The sequence below is a fragment of the Camelus dromedarius genome, chromosome 14, assembly GCF_036321535.1.
Source record: "Camelus dromedarius isolate mCamDro1 chromosome 14, mCamDro1.pat, whole genome shotgun sequence".
Classification (NCBI taxonomy): Eukaryota; Metazoa; Chordata; class Mammalia; order Artiodactyla; family Camelidae; genus Camelus; species Camelus dromedarius.
In genome coordinates this window covers 68,605,761-68,625,479 of record NC_087449.1, presented here as the reverse complement: position 1 = coordinate 68,625,479, position 19,719 = coordinate 68,605,761, and positions in this window count along the sequence as shown.

Below are 19,719 nucleotides of genomic sequence, written 5' to 3'. Positions count from 1 at the left end.
TCTTCTTAGTGTCAAAAACAGCAAAAAGCATGATGGGTTTACACGAATTCCTTCAGTGGACGTTAGTTGGGTACCAACACCTCCTTGGACTCAGCTGGTGGGGAAATGGGGGTCCTGCCTTCGTGGGCTCACAGCCCAGCAGGGAGGCGGGTGAGGATGATGAGGGGTGAGAAGTATGTGTAGGGGGCTGGGGGGACGGGGTCTCCATGGAAGCCCAGAGTGTGTGGCCAGCCCAGGCTTTGGGGTGGGAATGACTAGCTCATAATGGCTAATGTTTTTGGAGGTTTACTTTGTCCTAGGCAGTGTTTGTGACTTAACTCATACAATCAACATTAAATTTAATCATCCCTGTCAGGAAGGCGCTGTAATTATTCTTGTTGTCCAGTGATGGGAGTGGAGGCCCAGTAGGCTTGCTAGAGATCACACGGCTCAGCTCTGTGTCTGCACCGTCTGCACTCCCGCTGCCTCCCCAGGGACCCTGGAGGGAGAGGGGGCTGAGGAGTCACAGGGCAATCGTGGAGGGTGGAGAGGAGCTGCTGCAGGGACTGAGGGAGGAGGTGCAGACAGGAGGGCCACATGAGGAAGAGGGGAGCTGAGGGAGGAAGTGGAGGCAGCACAAATGGAGGCCAGAGTTGTTAGGTGGTGAAGATTCTGAGGAGATGCATGTGGCTGCTGTGGGAGCCTGGTGTAGAGGAGGGTGCATGCACAGTGGGGGAGCCAGAGGTGGAGGCAGGGAGGTGGAGGCAAGCAGGTGGCCTCAGGTACAGGATAGCGGTGAACTCTGCAGCATTTGGGAGGCATCCGAGAGAGGAGGAGTCAGGGGTGACTCCCAGGTTTCTGGTGAGGACTATGTGGATGGTGGTGCCTTTTACCAGGATGGGGTCCAGGGGAAGGTGGAGAGTTCCATCTGAGACAGGTGAAGTTTGAGATGCTGTGAGCACTCGGAGTCGAGCTGGCACCACACTAATGGGCCAGGACCACAGATGAGGGCTAGAGGTGGAAGTGTGAGAGCTGCGGCCTACAGCTTAGGAAATCTCCATGCTGGGCTTGTGTGTGGAGAGTGTGTAATGCTGCACGGCTGGGTGCCACAGCCCCAGCCACATGTGGCTGTTTACATTGAAGATATTTGCAACTGGTGACACACTCAGGTCCTACTGGCCGCATTTCTAGTGCTCAGAGTCACAGGCACCAGAACGTTTCTGTCATCACAGAGAGTCCCACTGGGCAGCGCTGGGGTGAAGGAGGGCAGAGGAGAGGTGAGCTGAGGGCCGGTACCTGAGGAGCACCTCCCTTAGGGGTGGGGCAGTAGACTGTGTACCCCCAGAACTCATATGTCAAAGCTGTCACCCCCAGAGTGGGTGTATTTGGAGTTGGGGCCTCTAAGGAAGTAATTAAGTTAAATAAATACCAAGGTGGGGCCCTGATCCCACAGGATTAGTGTCCTTATAAGAAGAGACACTAGAGAGCTTTCTCTCTCCATGTGCAACACCAAAGAAAGGCCATGGGAGGACATGGTGAGAAGGTGTCTCCTGCAAGCCAGGAAGAGAGGCCTCACCAGGAACTGAATCAGCCAGAACCTTGATCTTGGACATCCAGCTTCCGGAACTGTGAGAAACACCTGTCTGTTGTCTAACCACCAGCCCATGGTGTTTTGTTATGGAAGCCGGACCTGACTAACCCAGGTGGGGAGAAAATCAGCTTTGAGAACGAGAACCCAGAGAGGAGAGAGGGAAGGGAGGAGAGTGTGGGGTTCTGTAAGCAGAGAGAACTAGGAGTTTTAGGAAGGCAGTAGTGGGGAAAATGTGCTGAATGGTGCCAAGAGGTTAAAAGTAAGACAGGATTATAAAATGTTCATTGAATTTAGCAACAGCCTAGTGAACTTGGCAAGCTCAGGATCAGCAGGATGGTGAGGATGGAATCCAGGCCACAGTGGGTTGGAGTAGGGGGTGACAGATAATCAACTAGGGGAACAACCCCCTCAGGAAGCACATTATTTCCACCCACCCAAGTCAGAAAACCAAGGCCTCACAAGGTGAAGTGACTTGCCCAAAGCCACAGCCACAAAGTAGCGTGTGGGGATTGAACCAGCCTTGCCTGCCATCCCAGCACATACTTCAGCCGAGGTACCAGAGAGCACCCTGTCAATTTGGCTCCCCGACATGCCAGGCATAGTGCCTGGATGTTGGGCTCTTGGGAGCTCAAGCCCGTCTAGGATGGAAGTGCCAAGCACCAGAGCTAACTGTGTCCACAGGGCCTGGGCCAGAAAGGAACATCCATCTGGACACACCAGGGCAGCAGAGTGAAACTGTGGGCAAGGCAAGGCTCAGTGGTCTTAGAGCTCAAGCCAAAAGGAAGGCAGGGACAGGGAAATATACACAAGATCTTATGGTAGCTCACAGAGAAAAAGGTGTGATAATGAATATATATATGTTCATGCATAACCGAAAAATTGTGCTCTACACTGGAATTTGACACAACATTGTAAAATGATTATAAATCAATAAAAAATGTTAAACAAACAAACAAACCAAAAGGAAGGCAGGGAATGTGTAAGGCAGGGATCTGCTTAGAAGGGATTGGGGTCCAGTAACTGTTCGGTTGGCAGAGGAAGAGAAGGAGGAGGGAAGAGGGAAACCTCTGTTGTGGACCAGCCTGGTGGGTAGCCATGAATTCTTCTTCCTTGTGGCCCTTGAGGTCTGTGGGCTCCCTGTGTGGCTGAAGCAGGGCTGACCACAGATTAGGAAACAGAGGCTCAGAGATTTCAGGTGACCCTGAGACTTGCTGCTGTTGCTTCCCAGTTCGTGGGTCCCTTTGTCTGCAAGGAACTGAAGTTAAGTCCTTCCCAGAACAGAATGCAGAGAAAGATCTGAGTTTTGCCCCTACTGACACATAACCTGGGGACTGTCCTCCACCACTCTGGACTCCTGGTTCCCCCTTTGGAAGAGGAAAGGATGGTGAGGAAGAGTGGTGAAGTGAGAGTGCAGGGCTGCAATCTGGACTGGCCACAGGAGGTTTGGACATCTGGGTGGAGTCACACATCTCTGAGCCTTTTCTTTGTCTGCATGATGGAGGCAGCAAAGTGGCCCCAGTGAGTTTTTGAGTCCAAATGAAGTCGTATGAGAAAGCGCTTGAAGAAAGCATAATGGTATTGCCATCCCATGAAGGTCAAAGGCAGCTACCCCCACCCTTGGGGTCCCCTACCCACCTCAGGACAGAGCTCACTCTGGAAGTGTGTGAGAGACCACCAAGGCCTGCTTTGTACCCTCTGTCACACATCAGAGCACAAGGCCCATTTTCCTGCCTGTGTTACCTGGTGGTCCCCTCCTGATCTCTTGGGCTGGAAGCCCAAATCTCAGAGTCTCCGAGCCACGTCCACCCTGGTTCAGTCATTTCTTCCAGTCCCACTAGCATGAATTTACTGAGCTGTCACCGAGTCTTTATCTTGGACAAGCATCTGTTTCCTGGGAGCAAAAATCATTTAACAGCTCTAATCTCTGGTCTGCTGGTTTCATTATTTAAGCCAAAATGAAATGTGACCCAGAGTGAGAAGAAAGAACAAGTGTGCAGCTGAGAGCCGTAATGAGGCATTTGCAGCCTCGCCGGGAGACGCCATGTCCCTTCATCAGGAAGGATCAGGAGTCCCCCCAGGTGGGAAGGAGACATAAATGACTATTGCCAAAGCTAGCCATTGGGAAATCTAACAAGAATGGTTCATTTTGGAGAGAACAAATCAACTCTCACGTTTTTCCAATGACAATGGTCCAGAGCTGAAGACTTGGTCACTGCAGCCAGCCAGCTAATTATCACTCCATTCTCATTCCCAGCCCGGGAGGACTTTTTAATCAGCCTCTAAGAAGAAATCCAGGATGCCTCTCCATTAAGCCAAGAGAGCTAGTCAGAAAGCTGCCAGAGAGGGGGAGATGCTCCTGTAAAGGGAGGGGAATATTTGGGTGGCCCAGAGAGGCTGTCCCTGGGGCAACATGCTTGGACCACTGCTGTTGTGTTCACACACATCGCTAGAAGGTGGAGTGTGGCTCCAGAGATGAAGTAGGGATTACCACTCAAGCACAGATGCAACATTTGAATCCAAGGGAAGGAAAGGCAAAGCCAGGAGTCAGGGAAGAGCAGAAGGTTAGGGAGACTCTAGGTTCCTAGGGGGCCAGTTGACCCCAGCCTGCCTTTGCCCCCATGGTCTGCTGGCGGCTCTTCAATGGAACCAACCCCAGGAATCCTCCACCTTCCTAACTTCCATTCCTTACCTCTTTCATTCCACTTTCCAGACCTGCTTCCCCTTCTCTCTCTCCTATCCCAGTAGGATCCATCTTTTAGAGCCCAGCTCGATTTCTACCTTCTAGGGTTGATAATTATGATAATGTTGATAATGATAACGATGGTGATGTTGGTGATGATGATGACAGTAATGATGGTGGTGGTGATGATGATGGTGGTGGTGGTGATGGTGGTGATGATGATGACGGTGATGGTGGTGATGATGATGATGATGATGGTGGTGATGATGATGACGGTGATGGTGGTGATGATGATGATGATGCTGGTGGTGATGATGATGATGGTGGTGATGGTGGTGATGAGGATGATGGTGATGGTGGTGATGGTGGTGGTGATGATGATGATGATGGTGATGGTGGTGATGGTGGTGGTGATGATGATGATGATGGTGATGGTGGTGATGGTGGTGGTGATGATGATGATGGTGATGGTGGTGATGAGGATGATGGTGATGGTGGTGATGAGGGTGATGGATATGGTAATGGTGATGATGATGATGACGAGAGTGATGGTGCTGCTTTGGCTGCTGATGGAGATGATGGTGGTCATGATGATGATGGTGATGTGGTGGTGGTGATAGTGACTGTGATAGTGGTGATAATGATGGTGGTAGTGGTGGTGCTGCTTTTGCTGCCGACGGTGATGGTGCAGATGGTGGTGATGATGATGGCGGTGGTGGTGATGATGGAGATGGCAGCGCTAACACTGCTGTGCACCTCACACTATTCTTCTCAGGCATTATGTGTATGAGCTCATTCAATCCTCATAACAACCCTGTGATGTAGGGACCATTATGATTCTCATTTTTCAGGTGAAGAAACCGAGGCCCATAGAGTTCAGTGTCCATATTCACCTGACTCCCTGTTCTGATGATCTGTCCTCCACTGGATGATTTCTCAGGTGCAGTTTGCTCTCCCCTTAGGACACCTAGAAGTGTTACTCAGACCTTCTGTGGCCATTAACTTCCCATTTATCTCTGCCTGTTCCCCAACCTGAGATCTCTGTGCCCTGGCCTCTCCCGCAACCGCTGCTGTGCTGTGCAGGAAGCAAGGAGAGGAACGCGGGCTTCGGAAAGTGGAAGCTGACAACCAATTGGACATGCAGCATCTGCCACCCTGCCCAGATTTAGAAGGTGGCAAATTTGGGAGGGCACCTGGCTGCTGGCATTGCCCCCGGGGGACTCTGTGGTGACAGTGGCTCTGAAAGTTTACCCTCGGGAGAAGGGTCTCCTTCCCTCCTTTGGAACTGGGCCCTTCCCAGCCTGCCAGCCTTCCTGGGCGCTTCCAGTCACACCGATACTGTCTACCTTCCTGCTGCTGCATCCCAGGAAAGCTACTGTGAAATACTTAAGTGTCTCATCCCCTGAGGACACTGGGACTTCAGAGAGAGAGAGAGAGGAAAGAACCGTTTATTTTCCCTTCCTAAATGCCATTGCAGCTTTTAATGCTCAAGCTGACAGATGTGTCTAGTCAAGCTTCGTAACGCTGAGGAAATCAGGGCTGCTGGGCCGGGGGAGGGTGGGAGGGGCTCGTGATCCCCAGCGATACTCGTAGCAGCCTCACCCTGATTGCAGGTAAAAACCACCTGGAACCAGAGGGGCAGACCCAGCACCCCTGTCTGATTTACTCACACTCACCAGGAGGCCCTTACTCCACATCAGACATCACCGTTCCTAACTTGCCCGATCCGGGCACAACCCCGTGAGGAGGGCGCTGATACCACCCCGTCACGCAGCAGGAAACTGGCCCGGAGAGGCTGGCTTCCGGCCACGAAGCCGCCGGGGCGGAGCTGGCTCTGGTCTGGGCAGTCGGGCCCCAGGGTCCGGCCCCCCGCGCTCTGGGTGACCCAGTCTGCTCAGTTACGTTGGCTATGCTTTAACTTACTCTTTTAAATCAAGGCCTCTAGGAGGGATGGCGCATCGAAAGGCAATGACAGGTCTAGAGAGACGTGTGGTCTGGCGAGGACGATGCCCCCCAGCCTGGCCCCTCTTACCCCCAGGAATCCGGCTTGCTCTGCAGGGGCCAAAGCCAGACAGGGAGGCGGGAAGAAGGGGGAGCCTGCGACTTCCTCTTGGAAAGGAAGATGTGAGGCTCAGGGATTTGCTCAGAAAAGACCGGCCGGGGGGTGGGGTCTGCTCCTGACCCACCCGAGGGACTCCCGCTCCTCCAGCACCAGGTCCCGCAGACCCAGCCCTCGGTGCGAGACCCCAGCGGTCTGGGCTGGGAGCCACGACGAGGCTCCTTCTGGCTTCACCCTCCATCAGTCTAAATTCCCTGATTGGGTCCATGTGCAGAGGGAGGACCGTGGTTCTCTGAGCCCTTCTCTCCTTCCACCCTCCACCATGTACCCTGGGAGAACTTCCTGTGCCCCATCCCTGTGGGAAGAGGGGCTCCAGGTGGCTGCAGGCTGCGATGTGTGTGGAAACCCAGACTCGGCTCCTTCTGCCGAGGCCCCGGAGCCCATGTGAAGTGCGGGGCAGGGGGAACAAGGACGGGGGCTCAGGTCGGGGTGTCTGCGGCCTGCTGGGCGGTGGGAGGTGAGGATGCTGTCGGGGAGGGTCCCTCACACAGGGCTCTGGGGCTGGGAGGGGGCTTGGGGGCAGGACAAGTGGGTGAGACCAGAGAGACGGTGTCTGCGTGGAAGTTAATGACTGTTGTGTGAGCCGCCCCATCTTCGGTGCTTTGTTTTGGCAGCCCCAGAACTAAAACTCTTCCCAAGGAGGCAGCTGTATGTGTGCGGGGTTGTCCAGGGCCCTAAGCTCCCGCTCCCAGGAGGAGCTGGGGGCCGAGTCAGGACCCAGTGCCAGGTGCCCTGGGCCAGGGGGTGCAGGGCAGGAAGCCTTGGGCGGTGCTGGCTGCCAGCCCTCTCTATCCGCACTGTGGTCCCCAGACTCTGGGCTGCACCAGGGTCATCATAGAGCTGGTTTAAACGCAGACCCCTGGGCGCTGCCCCCAGAGATCCTGACCTAGGAGGCTTGGGGTGGGGCCCACGAATCTGTATTTTAACAGGGGGACCCAACCCACCCTGACGTGGACCTCGCGTGGGGAACGCCTCTGAGGACAGCGAGGCGGGGAGGACGTGCTGAGAGAGCCATGCCGCCCGGCGCGGGTAAGGGCTGCTGGGGCGCCGCTGCCCCCCAGGCGGCCCTCGAGCCCCAGCCCTGCGGCTGGCTCGCCGAGCCTCCCCACCACCCGTGAGGCCGCGGCTTTAGAAGCTCGTGTTGGCGCGTTATCTGGATGCTGCAGCCCACGGGCTGAGGACACCCCCACGGGAGCTGCGGCCAGCAGGCTGACCAGGCTGAGGACTCAGGTCAGAGGGCAACTTTCTTTACTCCTCAAAACGCTTTGTAAAACTGGGAAGCGGAAGCGGGCTCGGCCTGCACCCAAGGTCCTCGTTTGCGGGGAAGGCCCAGCTGTGATCTAAGGGACCTCTGGCAAGATGAGAGCTCTCCGTTGCAGGGGCCTGCGTTTAATCACACAGCCCTCCAACAGGAGCGAGGTGCGACGTGGACAGCCTGTCTGCTGGGAGCCGTCTAATCCTGACAAATGGAACAGCATCCTTCCCACTGCGCAAAGTCCCAGCGTTAGATTAAACAGATCAATCCTGCTATTCGCCCCTGTCATCCACCAGCTGGCACCTGGCTGGCCTCTGGGGACCTGTCTTCGATGGCCCTGTGCCGGAAGTGACACAGCTCGGGCCCAGACACTGTGGTAACGGCCGCACGGGGCGATGGCCCCGGGAAGCAGCCGAGGGAGCCGGATGCTGTCCTGAGAGCACATGGGGCTGCCCGGGCCCGGCTGGCTGGCGCAGCTCCCTGGGGTCCTGTGAGGAGCCGGCGGAAAAGGCTGGTTCCTATAGTGGCTGCCATTCTTACGTCATCAGGCCAGTGCCCCGTCCCCAAGCTGTCCCCTGCTCTGGAGGATTGTTCCCGGTGGATGGAGCCATTGCCTGTGGCTGGTCACACCCCCTACCCTGGGGGCTGCCCTCAGCCAAGGGCTGGCTTTGGGGCGGTACGAGGCTCCCTCGCCACGAGGTGGGACCAGCACAGCCCTCCAGCCCCTCTCCCTCAGCTCCTCCCCTGCCCCATCCTCTGCCCTCAGTCCTGGCCCAGACCCCACCCCGGGCTCAAGGTCTGGGGAGCCAATAGGAGGTCCCAGCTAGGGACTGACCACGAGAGGGAACGTTCAGGGCTGTCTTCCTGCCTCAGCTGCCTCCTCTGCCCTGGTTGGGAAGCAGGTGGGCCCTAAGATGCGGGTGGGGGGTCTGTGGAGATGCAGGTGAGCTCCCAAAGCCCCAGCACGCACCCCCACCCTGGCCCGATCCCAAGCCCTCGTGCCTGTGGAGGTGGCAGGCCCCTCCCATCCCCGGAGGTGGAGCCCCTTCCCTGCCTGAAGACACCGCAGAGCCCGGGGAGGAGCAGGTACCTTAAAGGCAATGCAGACCCCCAGGGTGGCCCCTGGTGGCCCCCCGCCCCCAGGCCCACACCTGGAGTCAATCGCAGCAGGACCTGCCTGGACCTTTGCGGGGAGGAGAGGGTGAGGGTACCAATGGCTCAGGACCTGGCTGATGGGCACCAGTGGGCACTGGGAGAGGGGCCCACAGCTGGATCCTGTGGGGTGGGTCAGGGGTGGGACAGAGAGCAGGTAAGGCAGCGGGTGTCCAATAGGAGGCTCGTGAGACAGGATGTCACAGCTGGGCAGAGGCGGATCTAAGTGCTGCCAGGATGCCTTTCAGAAGTGCGGGAAAGTGATGGCCGGGGTTAAACGAAGAGGAGGCCATAGGCTGCCAGGGTGGGCTGAGGAGGAGGGTCAGAGGTCAGAGCACGGGTGTGCTGAATGAGTCCACGTCCTAAGACTGGAAAGCCCACTGCTGACCCCACCTCTGCAGGGGCCACGTGATAAGGAACGCCCTGGTGAGGGGCACCGGAATCACTGGGAACTCGGTAATGGCCCTTCTCCATCAGCTGGGCTGAAGAAGGAGACGGTGGTGCAGGGTGGGGGGCATGATGCGGCAGGGTAAAGGAGACGGTGGTGCAGCGCTGGGACCCCAGAACAGCAGCGGTCACATGGCAGTGCTCATCTGTCAGAAGCAAGTTACTGACGGGGCAGCGAGGTCAGAATGGCGGCAGAGCCCCGACCCGCTGGAGTCCAGGGTACGGACCGACGCAGTGGGTTACTCCAGGGCATGATGGTGGCAGCCGGTGAGGAGAACGCTTACGGTGTCTAATCAAGCGGATCAAAGATGGGTAAGGAGAAAGCTGAGGGCAGCTGCCTAAATGCATATGACCTCTTGCCCTGGTTCCAAACCCAAACCAGTTCTTGGACCAGAACCCAGGGAGTGCAGGCGAGCCAGGTTCTGAGGAAGGGGGCTGCACTAGCGCAGCAGGTGCTTACGTGCAGGAGGGGCTCACCCAGCCCTCCCAGCGGGGCTCACAGCCATTTCCTGGGCTGACTGTCCCCGGGGAGAGGAGAGCTGGTGGACGCCGACACTGGGGGTCCTACGCTCCCCGGGAAGGGGCAGAGCCACCTGAACTGATGCGGGATGGGCCCCAGTTGAAGTCCAGGGTCCCGCCCAGTGCTGCTTCTCCCCATGTCCTCCGTCACCGTGTGTTCACAGGGAGTGGGTGGGCTGGTGGGAAGTCCGGCAGAACGGCACACACCCCACCCGTCGGCGGCAGCACACTGACCCCATGAGCAAGAAATGGCAGATGCGCTGAGGCCTCGGAGACAAGATGCGCTCCCCAGAGCCGGCCACATCAGTGACGGGTTTTGGGGTGGACTGGGGCATGCCGGGACATCCCCTCCAAAATAAAGGATACATTAGATCACCCTGGACTCTCATCACTAAGAAAGATGCATGAGGCTTGGTCGGTCCCTTGGGGTTTTGGAAGCAGTGAAAAGACTGCTCTGACCTATTTACTGGGAGCCAGAAAACTGCTGGTTTTATGTTGAGCTCAGAGCAAGGACAGGTCCTCTAGTCTGCATCACGGCCAATATCAAAGCTGCATTTTCCTGAGCCCGTGATCCTGGTAAACGGTGACTGTCAAAGAACCACCCTGACTCTTTTGTGCTCTTGGCAATGGCTTCCCATGAAAACCCCCCTCGCCAAGCGGCAGGATGGACTCAGCATGCCCCTGTGTTTCCCCAGGGCAAAGCCAGAGACAGACCCCCCTCAAGTCCCCATCCTTTCCCCATCAAAGTCTAGCTGAGCTGTGTTGTCCGCACTCACCAACAGGAAGAACACTCGTTAATGGAACTTAGTGGAGAGTCTCTCCTTCCTGGGGCTCCTGTACCTTGGCCCACCCTCGCCCCGGGGCAGCGGATGGCCCTCCGGACCTCAAGGTGAGCTGTTCTCTGATCTGTTGTCCCGTCAGGTGGCCTCTGTCCTTTATCCCCCCTCCTCACCGGCTGTCGTTCCAGTCTGCTTGCTTTTCTGTGTGAAAGAGAGGCTTTTTCACCTGACTGTTCAGAGGCTTGCTGATCTCATGGCTGGAGCCTTCCCCCAGTACAACAGCCCCTCCCCCAGTACAACAGCCCCTCCCCCAGCACAACAGCCCCTCCCCCAGTACAACAGCCTCTCCCCCAACACAACAGCCCCCTCCCCCAACACAACAGCCCCTCCCCAGTACAACAGCCCCTCCCCCAGTACAACAGCCCCTCCCCCAGTACAACAGCCCCTCCCCCAGTACAACAGCCCCTCCCCCAGTACAACAGCCTCTCCCCCAACACAACAGCCCCCTCCCCCAACACAACAGCCCCTCCCCAGTACAACAGCCCCTCCCCCAGTACAACAGCCCCTCCCCCAGCACAACAGCCCCTCCCCCAGCACAAAAGCCCCTCCCCCAGTACAATAGCCCCTTCCTCCTCTTGCCCCCATTGTAATGGCCCCTCTTCCAATTACAATAATCCCCTCCCCATTGCAATAGGCCCCTCCCTCTCTGGCAGTACTCCTTCAGGATCCAGTCTCTCCTTACTGAAGTTCTGAGTTTTTATCTGACAACAGGGATGTGCCACAGAGCTCTGAGGGTGTCCCGATGGCCCCTGCATCTGGGGTCGGGGACGCCTCTGCACTTAGCAGCCCTGACCCACCTATGGGGGAGTGTGTTAGGCAGTGACTGGTGGGGGGAGAAGGAAGGGGCTGGGGGCTCTCTGCGCCGTGGAAATCAGATACCCTGCTCATCACAGAGACTCTGAGTCCTGACCGAGGACACTTGCAGAAGCATTTCCCTTCTTGAATGAGGACAGCATTAGGGGTCCTGGCGGCAAAGCCTCCTGTAGGGAAATATCATTCTCAGGACCAGGACACAGCACGCCCTCGTCCTCTGATCATGGCTCCCCAGGCGAGTTCCCTGATCTCCTTTAATCCACCGACTTCAGGCAGAAAATCCAGTCTGCGGGAATCTGACTGTGGGTCTTGAGAAGATTTACTGCCCTGTCCCCTGCTGGTTGACAGGGACGACCTCTGCAGATGGAGGGCAGCCCAGGGGGACACTCGTGGGACCCTGGGGAGGTGGGGGGGGCGTGCAGAGGCCGCCCACTGTCTGTCACATCTAAACTAATGTCAGTGGGGGGGACAGACAGGATCTGTGTTACCTGAGGGCAGGCGGGAGCCCTGGGCACAGAGCGGCCCCTTTGACGCTCCCGTTGGGTTAGGGAAGTGCAGACGCCGTGGCAGGTTCCGAGGTGTCAGATGGAGGAGGATGCGTCTCGCTCTTGCTTCCCTCTCGTCCTCCGAGGCCCTGGGTAGCTCGCTCCTCCCAGGAAGCTCCCTGGCCCGCTCAGCCGCCGCAAACGGTCCTCCCCACGCCACGCTGATGGCGGGAACAAGGGGCGGGACTGACTGGATCCCTGGGCGCTGGTCCTGCCGCCTGGTCTCCGAGGGCAGACGCAGGAGTGTCCTTCCTCTGACAGCTCCGCACGGAGCCGGGGCCGGCACAGACCCCTGTGCGGGTGTGAGGAGAACGTGTTCTCCTGGTGCTTCTGGTAGAACTTGTTCATCAGCATCGGTCAACGTTCTCAAGTGTCTTCGAGAGGGCTTATCTGAAGGTGTGCAGAAAAGGGGGCTCAGACCACTGCCCGTCTTCGTAGCTGAGTTCCCCGCACCCACCCCGGGCACGCCCACCACGCGTGCCTTCCTTTCCAGAGTCTTCACTCTGAGCAGCCCCCGACCACCCGAGGGGGCTTTCCTGGCTTTTATCGTCATCATTTTCTGCAGCTGGACGCACACTTCATGACTGTTAACAACGACAAGCCCCCGGCCCAGCGACACCAAAATCCCGTAACGGTAGTCATTACCCGATGGCTGTTTGATGGGCTGAGCGGTGGGAGCCGGCGCCCCAGGGACGGATGCCCGAGCTGCTGCCCCGAGACGGCAGAGGGCTGGGGGACTCGGCGCTGGCTGTGCCAAGCCACGGCCCCACCGAAAAAGGGTGGCCACGCCAGCGCAGGTGCCCTCCGCCCTGAGAGGAAGAGCCAGGGCGCAGGTGGCAGAACGGCAGCTCAAGGTCTCCGCGTCAGCTTCCTGCAGCTGCCGTGTCAAATTACCGCCAACTGGGGGCTCAGAGCAGCACAGACTTCCCATCTCACAGTTCTGGAGACCAGAGTCCAAAATCCAGGGGCGAGCAGGGCTGGAGCGCCTGCTCCACGCCCCTCTCCCAGCTTCGGGCGTTGCTGCCACCCCTGGTGCCCCTTGAACTGCAGCTCCATCAGCTGGACTTCTGCCCCTGTCATCACTTGGTCACCATCTCTGTATCTCTGTGTGTCCAACCTCTTCTCATGGGATTTAGGGTCCACCCTGGTCCAGTAGGACCTCGTCTTAATTACATCTGCTAAGACCCCACTTCCAAGCAAGGTCACAGTGGATATGAACTTCTGGGGTCACTGTTGAACCCAGTGCGTCATTGAGTCCACGTTTAACCCTGTGACTGTGACTCCCAAGGGTGCGCCCTCTCTTGTAAACAGAAGGCCTCCCAGCTGCTCTCTCTGTCCACAGGGCGCTGTCCTGGCCAGACGAACAGAATGGCTGCTCCAAGTCCCCACGTGGGGGTGACCGTGGCTGAGGAAGGGCTCTGAGGAGGTCCTGCTCTCTGGCCCTTCTGCAGAAGCGTCTGGCTTTGGAGCAAGGAAGACACAATCTATTTCTTACCGAGGGAGAATGGCTGGCAAGACACACAGCTGAGCCCAAGAAGCAGGGCCCGACCATGGGGAGGTCAAATGTACAGGCAGATAAACCAGAAAGAGATGGCCAGACACTGTTGGAAGCAGCAGAGTTCCTTGAACAAGAGTCTAGATCAGAAAATCTCTAGCAGATGAGAAGAGGAGGAACCCCTGACTGCAGGAGCTGGTCTGGTCCTACTAGGGAACAACTCCAGGTGTCTCGACCCTACCTTGATATTGTTCGATTCTCCTGCTTTGGGGCAAAAAAAAAAAAAAAAAAAAAAAGCAGGGACTTTTTTAAGGGTCAGGGTTTTAGAACCAGAAGTGTCTTCCCTAAAAATTTTTGGGAATTGTTTGCGTGTGTGCCTGTTTTAAATTAAACAGAATGACAAGTGTTCAAAAAAAAAAAAAAAAAAAAAAAGGTGGGCTTCTGTCGTCGGACAGGCAAGGCTCCTCCCCGATCAGGTCCGAGCATACCCAAGAACGCCCGACCCACAGGCTGACCACCCCCCTGACCCCGAGAGATGAGTGACTGCAGCTTCTGCAGCATCAGTCACAGCTTCGTCCTCACTCCATTGCTCCGCCTTCTGGATAAAATCAGTGAAGATGCCAATCACTGAATTACCCCCACTCCCTGACAGCGTCCAACTCAGAGCAAAGCCCAACTTCCCTCCCCAGATTAGCAAATACGAGCCCAAATCTCTGATACGTTCTTCCTAACGCCCTCTGGCTGCGACGCTCCGAGGCTCCCAGGATGCGTGGTCTATTGCAGTGAGACCATAAACTCAACCTTGTTCGGCTCTCTGTGCGTCCCTGGTGCATTTGGGTAGCAGTCCTTGACCCAGGACAACAATCGTAGCTCCCAGTATGAATGCTGCTTTGTGCCAGGCTCGGAGCCCAGAGCTGTTACACACGTGATCTCACGTGATCTTCCACATCAGCGTTGGGGTAGTTGCTGTAACGTGGGAAGTCGAGGCGCAGGGGAAACCTTTCTGGCTGTGTGTGTCTACACCTGCTTGTGTATTTATTTATTGATTTTTGGGGGAGGGGGTACTTAAGCTATTTATTTTGTTTGTGTGTTTGTATCCCTATCTGGTTGCGCAAAGCTGTGTCTGGTGTGTGTCTGTGCCCGCCCGTAACGGCAACTGCACCACCTGCACCTCTGTGTCCACATCTGTGTCTTTATCTCTGCGGCTACCTCTGCCTTGAGCTCTGTACCTACCTCCACCTCTGTCCAGTTGCGTATATCCAGAACTGTATATGCATTTTCAACTTTATCAGTGTTTACAGATGAGGAAACTGAGGTCCAAATTTGTTACCACACTCGCCCAAGGCCACCGTGGGTGAACTGTGGACCTGGACAGTCTATCCCCAGAGCCTGGCTGCTGGAGGGCTGTGTCCCCGTGCCCGGAGCTGTGCCCCGCTCAGCAGGTGCCCAGTAAGCCCCCGTGGGCTGCGTGAGTTCGGGAATGCGTGAGAGAAGTCGCTGCTGCTGGAAACAGAGATGCTTATAATCCTTAAGAGAGTAATCTGATAATAACCAGTAAAATTGAAAATATTCATATTCTACAGCCTGTAATGTTGCTCCTGGGGCTGTAAACGAGGGAAACATTCGCAGGAGAGCACAGGGACACGAAGCGGATGTTCATCACAATATTGTCCCTGCGCGTGCCAGTGAGGAATGGAGCCAATCTGAACGTCCACGGGTACGGAGGAGTTTGCATAAGTAAACGATGGTACGGCCCGAAGCAGGGTGTCAGGCCACAGTTAAACTGTGTAATTATATTGGCAAGGGATGTTGATCAATACAGACTGATCTCAGAATTGTATTATGAAAAAAAACAAATTGCAGAGAGATTTGTATGATGCTGTGTCATATGAACGTACGAAGTGCCACTAATAAAACCATATATGTGTATATGTGAGTGTACATATTTATGTACTTGAATCTAGATATGCATATTTATATATTTAGAGAGAGAGAAGAGAGAGAGAGAGCAAGAATGAGGTGGAGGAAGAGAAAGAGGAGAGACTGAGAGAGAAAAAGAAAGGGAGAGAGAACGGAAACGGGGACAGGTGGTAGCGGCAGCCCGGGGTGGGGTGGGCAGGGGGCTGGGGCGCAGGCACCTCCCGCTACGTCGGCAACGTGCTCATTTTTAAGAGGCCTGATGTACGTACAGCAAAACACGGACGCGGGTTACACAGTGCGTGCAGGGAGCCTGCTAGAGTGGGTTTTTTTTTTTCATACATTCAGTCTTTCCGTACAAAGAACGTGTGGGAGAGGGCGGGTCTCGGAATGGCCAGGGAAGTGAGGGGGGAGGAGCTCGGTGGGCAGAGGGGGGCTGCCACGCGGGGACCTGGAGACTATGCTAAGGGTTTTATTTTTTTATAAATGAAAGGAAAACCCACTGAAGTTTATGAGCAGAAGGGGTGGAGGGGAAGCTGTACAGTTTTTAAAGCTTATTCTCTGGTCCAAGTGGTGATCAAATAAAAGATTTTGTCCTCCTGGGCCTGCCCTAACAAATGACCACAGACGGCAGCTTAAAAGAACAGTTTTATTCACTCTCTGTCTAGAGGCAAGACACCCGAAGTCCAGGTGTCGGCAGGGCTGGGCTCCCTCTGATGGCTCCAGGGGACGGTCCTTCCAGCCTCTTCCAGCTCCTGGTGGTCCCAGGCCTTCGCTGGCTTGTGGCTGCAGCCCTCCAGTCTCTGCCTCCATCGTCCCGGGACCGTCTTCCATCTTCCTTCGGGGGTGTCTGTGTCTGAATATCCTTCTCCTTGTAAGGACACCGGTCATTATAAACCGTAATATGACCTCATCTTAACTAAGGGCACCTGCAACGACCCTACCTCCAAACAAGGTCACATTGTGAGATCCCAGGTAGACACGGATTTTGGGAGACACAGTTTATCCCAACACACAGGGTCGGAGAGGAGGCAGGAAGGTCGTTCATGAGGCTGTGGTGGTCCAGGAGCGCTGACTCGAGCACAGTGGCAGTTGGGTTGTGGGATGCGTGGATTGCAGAGGTATCGGCAGCTGTATGGGCAGGACTTGGATGTTGGGGGGAGGGCTGATGAGCGTGGCTTGGGACCCCCGCGACTTGATGGGTGGGGCCCAGGCAGCGCCTCTCCCCTGGGGCGGGCTCACCTTCCCCAGGGACTCAGGCAGGACCTCCCTGGGAGGTGGGTCTGAGCTGGGGGTGTGTGGACCCTCGCTCCCACCTGTGTCTCCAGGCAGCCTCTCCCAGCGGGGATGGCTTTCTGCTCAGTCCTGCCCGACGTCCGAGCTGGGTGTGGCTGCTGCTTTTTTCTAGAGCACTGTTTTCCTGGCAAACGTCCAAGGGTGAGGTGAAGCCGGCTTCCCTCTCTGGCTTAGAAAGTGGAGGTCTCCATCACTGGCAGGGCTGAGAGTCTGAATTAAGGGCCTGCCCACCTGCCTCAAATAGTCAAAGTGGTGGGTGGGGCCTGGGAGTCAGGGCATCATTGGAGCAATGAGCAGCTGCCCCCGCCCCCAAGATGCGCACCAGCAGCTGGGGAGGCAGCGAGGGAGGCCAGCTGTTCCCCGAGGATGGGGTGGGGGCTCGGCGACCTCGCCCTCTCACTGGCAAAGACGGAGACGACGGAGCGCTTCCTGAGGACGCACGGCCAGGGCAGCCAGGCCCTCACATCCGGTCCCCAGTCACCCAGGCCTCTCGTCCTTCCCGAGAGCTGGGTTCTCTCGGCTTCAGCTGACGGACAGATGCCTCAGGCTGGCTGAGGCCAGAGGGAGACCTGCTGGCTCCCGCCCACTGAGTGCGGCCGGAACTGGGGCTTGAACCACATCCCCCCTCAACCCGGCCTGGCTCACTTCTCTCCACCTCTCACCCCACTCCCTGCTGGCCACCTCCTCGGGGCGGCCACCTCCTCCAGCCTCCCATGTCCTTAGCAGCCCCGGGAACCAAAGGGCAGCTCTCTCCTGATGGGTAGAGGAGCATCTGGGGTGCGTGGACGCCGACTGGGCTTCCAGGGGGGACCGGCATGCACTCTGCTGGTTAGTCGGAGTCAGGGTCAGGGGTCAGGAGGGGTCGGATGGGGCCAGGTGGGGTCAGCTTCTCTGTTGGAGAGAGTTGGTGCGGAGCAGTGCTCTGACTGTGGGCCGTTCCCAGAAGGCAAGGCAGTGCCGGGCCAGCAAAAGCAGCCGCCGAGCCTGCACCAGGCAACCTTCTGCAGAGACGGAAGTCTCATCTCAGACTCGGGCCTCCGGGGAGGGGGCCCAGCGGCTGGGGCAGGGTCCCGCTGGGGAGCCGTGAGGCTGCGTCTGCGGCGTGGAGGTGGGAACCGGATCTCCGTCCTGCTGTGGGCGGGGCCCCGCTGCACCCCCGAGCTGGGCTGCCCCGTGGTCAGTGCTCCAGGAGCGGCTGCCGGAGCAGGAAGGTGGTGGGCAGGGCCCCGGACTGAGAGCAGGGCAGGCGGGGAGCGTGGGTCCAGTCCCTGCTCCGTGATCTAAGCTCAGAGACACAACCCCAGTTTCCAGGGTGTCCGTGGGCTTCCCATAAGATGCTGGCAGGAACCCCACCTTCCACCAGTCGTGACAAAGGACCACGGAGCAGGAGGCTTAGAACAGCAGGAATTTCCCATCTTAGTTCTGGAGGTTGGCAACCGTGAAGAGGAATCTGTTCCAGTCCTTTTTGTTAGCTTCTGCACGTGTGCACGTGTGTGCGTGTCCATGTGTATATTGTGTGTGCATGGCCACGTGTGTGTGTGCACGGTGTGAATGCACATGTTCATGTTCCTGCAGAGGCTCCCCCCGCCTCCGGCGCTGGGCTTCCGTTTTTTTGGTTTTAATTGAAGTCTAGTCAGTTTACAATGCATCACTTTCTGGTGTACAGCATAAAGTTTCAGTCATACACACGCAAACATGCGTTCACTTTCATAGTCTTTTCCATTGCAGGTGACTATGAGATATTGAATATAGTTCCCTGTGCTGCACAGAAGGACCCTGTGGGTCGCCTATTTTATATATAGTAGTCAGTATCTGCAAATCTCGAGCTCCTAATTTATCCCTCCACTCCGCTTTCCCCCCCATAACCATGAGTTTGTTTTCTATATCTGTAAGTTTGTTTCTGTTTTGTAAATAAGCTCATTTGTGTCTTTTTTTTAGATTCTACACATGAGGGATCTCATACGGTATTTTTCTTTCTCTTTCTGGCTTACTTCACTTAGAATGATGATCTCCAGGAACATCCATGTTGCTACAAATGGCATTATTTTATTACTTTTTATGGCTGAATAATATTCCACATATATTCACCACATCTTCTTTATCCAGTCCTCTGTGGATGGACAGTTAGGTTGTTTCCGTGACTTGGCTACTGTACATAGTGCTTCCTCTCTCACCACTGGGGCACATGCTGGCAGCGCGCGAGGCCAGCTGTGCAGTCAGTGCAGACGTCAGTTCGAGGCCGGCACAGAGGGAGGGGAGGGCTCTGCTGTCCTTCAGTTTCCCCCTTTGGTGTGTTGATGAGGATCTCATGCAGCCGCTGGAGGGATGGCCAGGAGGGCCATGAGGATGGCCAGTGGTGTCGCTGGGTGGGCAGCATAGGGTACGGAGGTCTGTTCTCCCTGAAAAGTCTCAGGGGTTGGGGCAGACGAGGGAAGCAGACAGCACAGTGGCGTTGGCATCGCATGCTCACGAGTGCATCACAGTGACAGATGGCTCCCATGCTGGGTGGGATCTCCAGAACTGATGGGTAAGCCGCTTTGCCCCACACCCACTGTTCCCATGGGTGACATGCATGTTTTGCTCTTGTCTGGATGCAGCAGGACAGCCATCTGTCCCTGAGTCTGGGCTGGTTCTAGGCACTGGTGAGAGTGGGGTGGACGCACTGCACCACCACCCATCTACTGGTGTGTCTGGGCTGAGAACTACGGGCTGGAGTGAAGGCACATCTCTGGACACTTCCATCAGCAGAGCCCCTCCTCAGCCAGTGGGTGCCCACTCAGTCCAGGGAGGGGGGTAATAAAGCATGGTCCCTTCCCTTAGGAACCCAAAGTCCACAATGATGGTGCAACTAGTGAAAACCCTGGTGTGAAAGGCAGGTGGCCAGCCCCGTGGCTACGAGGGCAGACTCGGGGGTCAGACTGACGAGCTGTGCCACTGGGCAGTGATGTGCCATCTCAGTGCTTGGTTTCCTCCGTTTGAAACAGGGTTGCCTGCCTTTAAGGGAGGGCGCAAGATTCAGTAAGTTAATAGATGTCACGTGCTCAGAGCAGCGAATGACCCACAAGTCTCTCT